We start from the raw sequence: 13678 nt of genomic DNA on the forward strand, positions 1-13678 counted from the left end.
ACTAAAACAATGATCCAAGACAATACTAAGAAATCATAATGCAAAAATGCTATCTATCCTTAGAAAACTGATCAACACCTTACAAATTAAAGAATGGTTTTCTTGCTTTATTTATATTTGCTTTTTTTGTGGATACAGCTAATATGGAAATAAGTTTTGCACGATTTTACATGTATAATCAATATTGTTTTGCTTGATTTCTTAGAGGGTATGAAGGGGTGGAATAGCAGGAGAGAATTTGGAACTTAGTTTAAAAAGAAAAAAATGTTAAAAATAAATAATAAATCTTAAAAAAAAAAGTCTATGCCTCAGCATATTCAAGACCAATGCTAGAAGTCATGAGAATTAGCTGCAGGTGCTTAGGGTTTAGAAACTGCTGAAGGGACGAAAGACCAACATGTTGGCTCCAGGTTAGTTCTTATGATCAACTATTCTTTTCATCTTCCCATAAGACCACCTCTATCATTTGTTGCAGAGGGCAGGGAGGGAAAAGGGGAGGGGGTCAATAAAGAGTTAGGATGTTTGATTTCATGTAGGAAATGGAATTTCTTAGAAGATGGACCTGTAGCAATCAGAAATAAACAGATTAAATGCAAAGGTGTGGGCTATATTCACATAATTTTAAGTATTAACAGTAAATCAAGTAGATGGCCAGTTCCATGTTTAGACCTATACAAATTCTGGCCCCTTTTCACACATTTTCCTTTTGTTTATCTCCTGAGAGATGCCCACATGTGTACAATACAAAGAACCCAGTCATAAAAGCAGAGGCCTGTTAGCCTCCCTAAGGACCAATTAATGGTGCTCCAAATCTTGTGGGCAGGCAGATAAAAAGGATAGAGAGTGAGAGAAGGGGAGGAAGATGAATACTCAACTAGAGTAAGGCAGGGATTTTATTTTAGATGTTGGTAGGGACTTCTTTAGCTATTCTTATCTAACTTCTTTGGGCTTTTTTTTTTTTTTTTCCTATTCTCTCATCTGCTTCTGTCATTCCTCCACCCACAGCTGTAATATGAATGGAGGAAAAAAAGTCATACTTCAAAATATCAATTAGGTTTTCCTCCAAACTGATAACAGCATGTGCTGAGTTGAAAAAAAAGGGGGGGGGAGCAGTTGGCTCTGGCAATATATGCAATCTTTCTCCCCTTCCTTTTTATATATTGACAGGTTTATTGATAGGTGCTTGAGTTTTTATTACCATTTGTTTCTCCAAGCTGGATATTACTGTGAATGCAAGGAGCTTTGTAGTTCAACCTTTAACTCCAATCTCACCCCCTACGAGTCTACAGGCCTTTGAACAGCAAAGGAGAAAGACTTTGAAATCAGGAGTTGAAAGGGTTTGACATGGAAAGGGGAGCTTGAAAGTCTTGCTCTTTGAACCTTTTCTTTTCAAAGTCCTATAGAAAGTACAGGCAGGACAATAATGGACAGTCTGGGGGTTCTCTGGATGAAGAAAGCATATATGGTAAAGAGGTTTTAAGTGTTTCAGCAGCTCCCTCGTACTCTCCTCCCTGAAGGAAAATTAAAATGACCTTAAAATAACAAAGAAGTCTTTTGGTTACACACACACACACCTATACATAGACATAGACATACATGTTTACATACATGCAAACACATACATGTAAATATATAGGTCTCTTCCTGTAGATGTGTATATATGTATATATATATATATATATATATACATATACATACACATACAAATGTGTATGTGTCTACATTCATTATTTAATTATGTTGTGAGAAAAATAAGTGGAAATAAGAATGCTAACATCAAAATATTTCCTTGCTAATGATATTAGAATTTGTATTGTTTTGTGCTCAATTCTTCTTTGCTAGGAATCTGGAATTCACAATGATGTGATGAATTAGGAAAATATTGAAACAAATTCTCAGTTCACAGGATTTGGAACTGAATCATTTGATAATGGTTTTTTAAAATCAAATTTAGATAAAAAATAGTGAGAAATTATTTAATTCTGGCTTATGGGAAATTTTGTTCTATGCCACAAATAGAAAAAGCCAGATATATATTGATAAGGTCAAATTGCAAAAAAACAAAAACAAAAAATTTTAATGTAATTTTACTTGGATCTTTCACTTCAAAGAATGTTTTTAATTTATGATGCACTAAGATTACTAAATTATTCCCCCAAAATTTTCTCTTATCAATGTTAAGAGTGGATTACTAGTGACGAACCCAGACTCTTATGATGATAGTACATGCAAAATATATAATGTGAAATTTGACTTTGTTAAAAATTTGAAGCTAACTATTCAATATTCTTATTTAGATATTTGAGCTATATCAATTTCAGTTTGCTGTCAAGTGATGTTTGTTGGGAATAATATAAATAACAAAATAATGACCATCTTTAAGATATAAATATTCTTTTTAAGGTCTATGATGGTATTTCTGTAAATATTCCAGTAGCCTGGGATTATTATCACCAGCCTCTGCATTTTTTCTTACTCATCTACTGCTTAATGAAGCTGGGGGAAAAAAATCATGAATCTGGCTTGTTTTAATGGAACTTGTTTAATGGAACCATTAAAAGTTTATGTTACATAACCTCAACTGGATTTTTGCTGTAGAAAAGTAGCCCTCTTACACCTACCTATTGATTTACTATTCTACTCACCAGTCAACCAGGTGTCACAGAGAGGAAAGCTTTGTGTTTGGAATCAGGAAGCCTCAATTTTTTTGAGTTCAAATCTGCTTTGAGATACTTACTAGATGCGTGATCCTGGGCAAGTCACTTAACTCTTTTTGTCTCAGATCCTCATCTATATAATGAGCTGGAGAAAAACTACTTCAAAATCTTAGCTAAGAAAAACTACTCTAATATCTTAGCCAAGAAAACCCCAAATAGGATCACAACAAATCTAAAAGGACTCAACAATAACAAAAATATTACTCACCACAGTGTCTTTTCCATTTTTTCATCCTTTTCAAACTTCCCACATTCCTCTCTATTCTCATTCTTTTAGCTAAACAACTTGCTCCATTTTACTCAAAAAAACTGAGCTCTTTCTTGAGAGGTTTCTCTTTTTTATTCCTCCACAACTCCTATCTTTCAGAGGCTTTCAGTCACTGTCTCCTTTTCTCTTCTTTCACATGAAAAGTTTGAGTTCTCTCCTTGCCAAAGCAACATTCATTACATACACAAGAGATCCCATTCCACCCATCCAGGACATTGCCCTGTTCCTCCTGATCCATTATCTTTTTGTTAGTATTTCAGTCATGTCTGACTTTTTGTGACCTCACTTGGGATTTTTTTTTTTTTTTTGGCAAAAATATAAGTGATTTTCCATTTCCTTCTCCAGCTCATTTGATAAATGAGGAAATTGAGGCAAATAGGATTAAGTGACTTACCCAAGGTCACACAGCCAATTGCCTACAATAATGTCCACATCACTCCCATCTTCAAAACTCCCTCATTTTGTCCATATATTCCCATTAGGTTTCTATATCTCTCTCCTTAGTAATTAAATCCCTTGAGAATGCCATCTACAATAGGGGCCTTCATTTCCTTTCCTTTTATTCTCTTTTTAACTCCATATAGTTTGGATTCCAATCAATCAGATTGTTCAAATACAACCGCTGTCCAAAATTATTAATGATCTCTTAACTGTTAAACATAATGATCTTTTATCAAGCCTCATGTTTCCTGATTTCCCTATAACCTTTGATATTGGATGATAACTATTTTCTCCTGGTCTTTCCTGATTGATCAACTGCTTGTCTGATTACAGTTCACTTTTCATAATGATTCAGAACAAAATTTAGAGCATCAGAACACATAAAGATGGAAGGGAACATTTTTCAGCTGAAGACAATTTAAAAGATCAGCAGGAAAGATCTGTGGCATCAGGGTAGGAGTCCAGCACACAGTCCTGCCAGAGTTCATGATGGTGCAGCCTTGATCCCTATCAGGGGTCTCAGTCTGGACATCAGCAAAGCAGGAATGGGCCTTGTGGTATCTGCAATAGTACGGGCAGTTTCTAGATCTCTCAGCCCAGAGATGACAAAGATATCTTGGAAGATCATTAGGAAAGATCTGTTAGTAGGGTGAGAGGGCTTTAGGACATCAATAAACCAGGAATGAGCATGGGAAGCAGTGTTGATGGCAGCTTCTAAAGGCCCCAGCTCACTGTAGGCCTCTGTACTGGAAGGGATTCTGTTGCTATTAGATCTTATAGCCACAGTATAATGGAAACACTCCTCACAGTTCTAGGGCAGAAAAGAGTGCTTATAGTCAAGTCCTTTGAAGAATCTCTGAAAACAGCTTATGACAGTGCTCCCTCCATCCTGAAAACAGAACATCTACTTTAACAAAGAGTTACAAGCTGAGGAAAAGGTTATGCAAATGAGAAAACAACAAAAAAAGGCTCTGACCATAGAAAGTTACTACGGTGACAAAGAAGATCAAAACACATTCAGAAGAAGATAAAAAAGCTCCTACATTCAAAGCATCTAATAAAAATAAGAATTAGTCTCAGGTCATGGAAGAGCTCAAAAGGTATTTTGAAAATCAAATAAGAGAGACAGAGGAAAAATTTGGAAGAAAACTGAGAGTGCTTCAAAAGGAAATTAAAAAAAAAGCTAATGAGAAAAATGCCTTAAAAAGCAAAATTGGTCGAATGAAAAAAAAATGCACAAAAACTCACTAAAAAATAATTTCTTGAAAAAAAAAGAGAAAGATGGGGCAACTAGGTGGCATAGTGGGTAGAGCACCACTTCACTTCCTGAAGTCAGGAAGACCTGAGTTCAAATCTGATCTCAAGACACTTAACACTTCCTAGCTGTGTGAGCTTGGGCAAGTCACTTAACCTGAGCAAAAAAAAAAAAAAAAGAGAGAGAGAGAGAGAAAGAGAGAGAGAGAGAAAGAATAAGAGACAGAGAGAAAGAAACTTTGTCTAGTCTTCTTTAATCCTAATGCTTTTTCTCTGGGACCACCCTCAATTTATTCTATGTAATTGCATATTATCTCCAAATTAAAATGCAAGAACAATGATTTCCTAGAGATACAGAATATGCAAAAACAACATACTGGAAGCATGTTTCTGGTTTATTTTATTTTATTTTATTTTGTTTTGTTTTTGTCTTTCTTTTCAGGGTTATAAAAAAGTTCCTCTTTAGGCCTATATCTTATTTCTCATTTTCTTCTTGCAGATTGTCCACTCTTTTTCTATGGTGTTATGGGCCAGAACCCTGTACTTAAAACAAGGATTCTTACAAGGTGTTAAGTCAGTGGAATTGATAACACAATGGTTATCTAGTTTAGCATGGTGCTTAATAGTTATCTAGTACATGTACTTAGTACTTAATATAGTTCCACAAGATTCACACCTATGATAATGTAATTATAATAGTGTATATAATAGCCAGCAGGGATTCAGAAACAGATTCACTTCAGCTCACAGCATCCTGGAGGCTGGCCTCCTGCACTTCCCCCACTGAGACCAAGGCTGGTCTGAAAGGCTCTCCAGAAAGTTGCCCAACCCCAGGCAAGGATACAATAAAGAATTTGGACTTTATCACTGGCTATTCTTATGGTGATTACTGAACTGAAACGAAGGCTGGTCCAGAGACCTCCAGAAAACCAACCAGAACACTACATTATGGCACTTGAACGTGGGGTAAAAATTACAAGAAGAACCAGTTCATGAGAAGGATCCTTCCAGAGTTAAGGAAGAAGAGCTCCATAAGACTTTTTTAGTTGGGGTAATTAAATGGGCCAACACATTAAAAGGCTGAGCCAGGAGACTGATAAGAGACTTCAGTGCCTGTTCTGACTACAATTTTCTTCTCCATTTGAAAGTTTGCCTCCATGATATTTCACAAGATCAATATCTGCTACAACCATCCAGAAGTGATAGTGCGGCTTACATTCCTTAGTGTGCAGACTATGCTGTGGGGGGAAGTAACAGCAAAAAACAAAAAAATAGGCAATTATTAGGGGACAGGTCAATTCTCCAAGAGCCTCCTCAGCTGTGGATCATAACATCTGAAGGAGTTGAAGGGCAGCTTTTGCTGACCCAGGTGTTGAGGACTGGGAATGAGATAAATTGGAGGTGGAGGGAAGAGGAGAGAGGTCAGACAATGCAACGGCCTCTCAGTCTCCTTGTATCATCCTCTCACAAGATTCTGGGTTGGATCTCTAGCAGCCACTGTCAAGTGGCTCCCATATAGTTCAGCAGCTCTCCCATGTATTCCAACATATGGTGATAAATTTTCTTAAATATATCACATCTATTACATCTTTTTGTAGTTTATGCAAATTATTTTAGGGGGTATATTTTTCATCCTCTTTTACATAAAAGGGAAAATGGCAAGTGATTAATGGTTTGCCTTATTGTTCTATATGATAATTAATGTTCATACCAATTATCAGAGCACTATTCAATTTATATGTTTATCTACAAATGCTCAAAAACATAATACACAATTACACACAAATATATTTACAAGTTCATATACATATTTTCACAATACATATTTACACAATACATGCAGACATACATAGTTATTCTTCATTCTCAAAGAGGATCAAAATAACATTATTATGTTGGGATCAAGATATAGTATTTCTGACTGTAACTGATCAGATAAATAAAAGTGTGGAAGACTCTACCATACGCTGGCCACAAATAATCCATATGATCATTTAGAATGAAGATAATGTTTAAATTTGTGCATTTCCCATTTCCTTTGAGCCACTGCAATTCTCTTTTGCTCACAGAGCATAGTGACTTCTTTGATTCAGACATGTTATGCTGGGCACTTCTATGATATTGTTTCCCATGTTTCACAATCCAAAATTCTTCAGAGAAACCTCGATAATGCCATACATGCTAGTGTGCATACATATACACACTTACTACACACACACACAAATACCTACATAAATGTTAGATCTTTATACTTGCCAAATTATTTCCTTGCAACTCAGTGAAATAAATTGTATTGTAATTATTATTCAATTTTAAAGATAAAACTGAAAAGGTTAAATGACTATACTAGGATCACATATCAAGATTTTAATCAGTTCTCTTAGTTCCAAGTCCAATAATATATGGCACTGTAAAATATACAGCTGAATTTAATTTTCCTTTTTTTCTTCTCCATTACCAGATGATATGGTACATCAGAATATTTCAAGCATTCTAGATGAAGAAAAATTTATCTTTAGTATATTTAGCACTTACAACTGTTTCCTGGATGAATTTAATTTGTTTGAATTGAACAAAGTGTGCAAGCAACTGTCTATTGATTGACCTGAATGGGTATGCAAATAGATATTTCATTTCCATGTACATTCCTAAGTTTATCACCTTTGTCACAAGAACTAGTAAGAAATTAACTGTGTTCTTTAGAATAACCCTAGATTGCATTGTTTAAAAAAAATTGCTATCTATCTCACTCAACATTCATTTCCTGAAGGGTAATGAGAGAATAGAGCTCAAAGAATACAATTATCTGGGTTGTTAAGAACTAAAATAAGACATAATCATGGCATTAGAGATTTTTGATTGGGTACAAAGAATTTTCATTTTTAAGATATAAAGCTCTAATCTTATGATTTTCCACAAATGCTGTTTCTATACCTAGTACCAATTATATTAGGATTATAACATATTTAAAGTATTGATAAAGAAAGTGTGGTACAATGCAAAGAGCATTGACTCTGATGGCAAAGGTTCTGTGTTTAAATTTCATCTTTTATGTTTACTAAGTATAACTTTAGGCAAATCAGTTAAGTTCACTGGGTCTCAGTTTCATTAAATATAAAATGGTAAATATAAAATGGCTGGAATTAATGAACTGTGAAGTTCATTTAACTTTAGAAATATTTCCTATGAATTCTGATATGTTCTCATGTGATCATTCTAACAGTGTATTTTTTTTCATTCCTGCATTCAAATTTTTTATTAATTAATTCTTATTGATCTCTATTTTCAGACCTTGCAAAATCAAAATATGATACCTTGAAATAACCTAAATGTTTTGATAAATAAGTTTTAATGCACATTTATCTAGTTACATGCAACTAAAAAAGTTATATTTTTAAACTTTTCATGAATATTTTGAAAAATAGGTAATAAATAAAAAGTGTTACCATGGCTCCATCAAGAACTGATTATGTGATTCTAATGTCATTTCCTTTTTTGATGATTAAATTTGCAAATGAGAGAGAATATTTGGATATTAGTTACATGGATTCTAGCAAAGCTTTTAAAAATCCTTTTTGCTTTTATTTTTAAATTATTTTTCAACTCCAAATTCTCTTTCTCTAATCATGCTCTTTTCTACCCATTGAGAAGGAAAGAAAAATAATGCTCATTGCTCATACTGAAATCATACAAACATATCCTCATTGATCATATTGTTAAAAAAAGGCAATTAAAATTAACAAAATAATATTTTTCAATTTCCATACACAGTTCGATAGTTCTTTCTCTGGAGATGGATAGTATTTTTTTTATCATAAATTCTATGGAATGATTGTGGAGTATTATGTTGATCATATTAGCTAATTCATACTTGGTTATTGTTACAATATTGCTGTTTGCTACGTACAACATTCTCACTTTGCAAGGGCTCATAAAAGTATTCTTACTTTTTTTCCCCAATAGTTTCATCTCCTACAGAACAATAATATTCCATCACAATCATATACCACAACTTATTCAGCCATTCCCTGATTGATGGACATTTTTCTTCTTTTCTTACCATGTCACACTAATGGGTATGAGATGATATTTCTGAATTTTTAAAATTTGATTTCTCTATTAATTAGTATTTTATAGCATTTTTATATGGCTAAAATAGCTTTGATTTATTCTTATGAAAACAGCCTGTTCTTAGTCTTTAATGATTTTGTTATTATTATTTTGGAGAATGGATATTATTTTTATAAAAGTTTCTCAATATCTTACATATTTGAAAAATGAAATGTTTATTTGAGATTAAAAAGAATTATCTGAACTTTTCCCCTTTCCCTCAGTTCCCCTGTTTTCTTCTAATTTTGGCTGAATTGATTTTGGGTTTGTACAAAAAATATTTTTTACTTTTTTAAAATTAAAAAATTAATTTCATGCACTTTTTATTCATGTAAACTTTTAAATTTCTATTTCTTATCCATTACCATATTAATTTGGTGATTACTGTTTTCTGGTAGTTTGAAATCTGATATTGCTAAGTCACTTTCTTTCACTTTTTTTGCATTGATTCCCTCTTTATATTTGATCTTTTATTTTCCCAGATGAATTTAGTTATTATTTTTCTGGCTCCATAAAATAAATCTTTTATTTTTTATGTTACTGAAAAATAAATTAATTTAGGTAGAATTGTGAATTTTACTGTATTGGCTCAACCTGCCAATAAGTAATTAATATTTTTCCAATTATTTAGATCTGCTTTTATTTGTATGAAAAACATTTTGTTATTGTGTTTATACAATTGCTTGATTGGTCTTGGCAGGTTGGATGCAGAGTATTTTATATTGTCTGCAGTTATTTTAAATAGAGTTTCTCTTTCTAACACTTTATATTAGATTTCATGGGTAACAAATACTAATGATTTATGTTGGTTCATTTTATATCTTACAATTTTGTTAAAGTTATTAATTTTTTCAACTAGTTTTTAAATTGATTCTCTAGGGTTATCTAAGTATGCAGTCATATCATTTGCAAAAACTGAGTTTTAATTTTTTCTTTGCTTATTCCCATCCTTGATCTAATCTGATAGGCTTTTAGTTTATTTTTATTGCAGATCATGTTTGCTCTTGGTTTTAGACAAATTCTACTTATCATTGTAAGAAAACTCCAATTTATTCCTTTGTTTTGTAGGGGTTTTAATGGAAATTTGTGTCACATTTATCTATTGATGTAAGCAGATGAGTTTTAAAAGTGTTAATACAGTAACTATGATTATAGTTTTACTGATATTAAATCAAATCTGTATTTTTTCCCAACCTGATCAAAATGTATGATTTTATGACATATTGCTGTTTATGTTCTTGTTTATATTTTGCCTCCAATTTTTGCATCAATATTCATTGTTTGCTTGCTTTTTTCGCTCATTTTTTTCTTTTTGATCAGTTTTTTCTTGTGCAGCATGATAAATGTGGAAATACATATAACAGAATTGCACATGTTTAACATATGCTTGATTACTTGCTGTTTAGGGGTAGGGGTTGGGGGAAAGGAGGGAGAAAAATTTGCAAAACAAGGTTTTGAAAATAAAACCTATTATTTAAAAAAAATTACTGTTCTTCACTGGTTTCCTATGAGATTGGTAAAATTTACTTAAGTTTTCTAGGTTTTATTTTTTCCTCTGTAAAATGTGAAAATTAGACTAGGAGAGAGATTCCCACACTATCTTGTTTCATAATACCCCTTAGTGTTTTGATTTCATAGTGCCTCTAGGTTCCCCACCCAATTCAATTTCTTTATTAGTTAAATACAAACAATTTAATAAATATTTCTATCTTAACAATTTAGCAACAATTAGAAAAAAAATTGAAAGAAAAATTATATTTTTATTTCATTCCTAAATACCTAAAATTATTTGTGAGATACATACACCTATTGAACACATACATCTTCTCAAATTTTGGAATTAGATTAATCATGGCCACCTTCATTCCTTAATCTTCTCTGAATTTCATCCAATACTTGTTTTATATTACCATAACTATTGGAAATTCATCAAACAAATATTTGTATATATGTTTTATTAAAATAAAGATTGGTTGATAGTTTGGCAAATATTCCTAAGGCCTTTATGTTTAAAGGCTTATATTTTTAATTTTGGGTCTTTTATATGTACTTTTAATTTCTATGTTCTATTAATTTCTATGTACTTTAATTTCTACCCATTGTGCTCTTGGAATTGATATAGATTAAAAAAAATAGATCTTTGCTAGACTAAATCATTAATTTATTGGTGTGTACATTGATTGTAAAGGGTTGAAACTGAAAAGGTGTACCTGACTTAGACAACCGAGCACTTATGGCTAATTACCTATTCTGTATGAGACAATGACTCTAGTAGCATACGTTTTGGAAAAATGGCTCTTCCCACCATTGGTGCTGGCTCAATGTTTGATGTCAAGATATGGGATTAGAGGATTAGAGGATGGGGTGAGAGAGGGGAGACTTCACTTGGCGACAGGACAAGGAGGAGAAAGGAGATTCTGGACTCCAGAATCAAGAAGAGATCTTTGGCAAAACTCCTGGCAGTTTACCTACTTCTTTCACTCCTCCTCCTAAAGACCAAGGACTTTTACTTTTCCTGGCTCTGGCTGAGCCTGAGGCCTCCAGGGAACTAACTTGGACTTAATTGATAAATTCAGTCAAATCTCCCAAACTGGGTTATTTGAATCTTTTGGCTTTTGCATAGATTCAAGAAATTCTTAGCATAGCAAACACTCAGTAAATATTAGAAAATGTGGGTGGTAACACCGTTTTTTTTCTTTTAGTTAAACTTGTGAATGTGTGAAATATAAAAAGCACTCAAAAAAGGGTATTAAGAAATAAGTAATGTTTTGTCTTGGTTCTGTTACTAATTGTCTAACCCTAGACAAGTCATTTCATTTTTCAGGGTCTATATTTCCTTATCAGGCTTAGCTGAATTCTAAGGTTTTTTTTTTTTTTCTGTCTAAAATACCAGGATTTTCAAGTTGAATTTGTCCCTGTTAAACTTCATCTTGTTACATTTGGTATAAATGTTTGATATAATCTTCAAAGGCTAGTAAATGGATTAAAACAAAAAAAAAAAGTGTACCAAGATAAGGTCAAGTGTATATGATTTATATATAAGGAATGATATGATAGACAAATTAAGAGAGCATGGAATAGTTTATCAGTCAGATTTATAGATAAAGGAAGAATTTAAGAGCAAATAATAGAGCAAAACAAAATGTAAAATGGATAATTTTTATTTGGTAACATTTAAAAAATTTTTTACACAAATAAAACCAATACAACAAAAATTTGGGAAAAAAAAGCAAAAAACTGAGGGGAAGGCATTTTGCAAGAACTATCTCTGATAAATCTCCGATAAATGATAATTTTTCAAATACACAAAGAACTGAGTCAAACACAAATCATTCCCCAATTTATAAATGATCAAAGGATATGAGCAGGCACTTTTTAGAGGAAGAAATCAAAGCTACCTATAGTCTTATAAAAAACTCCCATTCTAATTCACTACTGATTAGAAAACTACAATTTAAAACAACTCTGAATACCTCATACCTATCACATGGGCTAAGATGAGAGGAAAAGACAGTGATAAATGTTGTGGGGATATGAGAAAATTGGAATACATGCAATTAAAATTGTGTATGCCCTTTGATCCAGAAATACTATTGCTGGGTCTATTTCCCAAAAGATTTTTTTAAAGGGGGGAGGGGAAGGATATATATGTATAAACATATTTGTGGAAGCTTTATTGTGGTGACTAAGAATTGAAAAGAAAGAGGGTGACATAAATTGGAGAATGGATGAATAAGTTATGGTATATGATTATAATGGAATATCATTGTGACAAGCCCAGGGACTTCAAAAAAATCTGGAAAGACTTATATGACCTGAGACAAAATAAAGTGAGCAGAATCAGGAGAGCATTGTACAGAATAAAAGCAATATCATATGATGAATTGTAAATAATTTAGTTATTTTCACCAATACAATGATCTAAGACAATCCCAAAGGACTTATGATAAAAAATATTATCCAGCCCTAGAGGAAGAACTAATTAATATACTATTGCCTTTTTCTGTTTTTGAGTCTTTCACAAAATGATTAATATGAAAAAGCTTTATATGATTGCTTATGTATAATTTATATCATTTTGCTCATATCAAATAGGAATAAAAGGGAGAAAGAGTGGGAAAGAATTTGGAATTCAAAACAAAAAAAAACATTAAAATTGTTTTATATATAACTGGGAAAATAATTTGAATTATTTAAAAAAATGAAAAACAAAAAAACACTTTGTAAACATTTGACATTGCAAATAAAACATTTCAAGAAAACATAGGCTTAGGTGAAAGTACAAGTAAACAAAAATGTATTCAAACATTTGAGAATGTCATCAAAAGGAATGTATCATGATTTGATGTTAAAACTGAAATACTTTGGGGCAGCTAGGTGACACAGTGGATAGAGCACCGGTCCTGAAGTCAGGAGGACCTGAGTTCAAATCTGGCCTCAGACATTTAACACTTCCTAGCTGCATAACCCTGGACAGGTCACTTAACCCCAATTGCCTCAGTAAAAAAACAAAAACAAACTAACAAACTAAAAACCCCAACTACTTCAAGGTATGTGTTCATAAGATCACCAATGTTTAGTAAAAATGTATTTCTCTTGGAAAATTTCAAATATTGAGGACAAAACCAAGGTAATGAAGAGTAGACTGGTCTTTATTTGAGCTCTTCCTGGCATCCCACAGATCAACACTAAATCAAGCCTCTAAACAGGTTTTGGAGTGACAGATGTTTGGAGTATAATATTTGGAGTATAATAAACCTCCAAAATTTTGAAATATAATAAACTTCCAGCAGAAGATATTATGGAAGTACTTCAGGAAAGGTCTGTCTCAATCAGGCAGCAGCAGGGTGAGGCAGGGGACAGGGGGCAGTTTTAGGCCTGCACAGTA

The 13678-nt window shown here is 32.6% G+C and overlaps 1 pseudogene; it reads right to left on the reverse strand.

The window, feature by feature from the left end:
* Positions 1-3910: 3910 nt before the first annotated feature.
* LOC127538661 (kelch-like protein 15) overlaps positions 3911-13678 on the reverse strand; it is a 149398-nt pseudogene continuing 139630 nt past the window's right edge.

The sequence above is a fragment of the Antechinus flavipes genome, chromosome 5 (genome assembly GCF_016432865.1).
Source record: "Antechinus flavipes isolate AdamAnt ecotype Samford, QLD, Australia chromosome 5, AdamAnt_v2, whole genome shotgun sequence".
NCBI classification, from domain to species: Eukaryota; Metazoa; Chordata; class Mammalia; order Dasyuromorphia; family Dasyuridae; genus Antechinus; species Antechinus flavipes.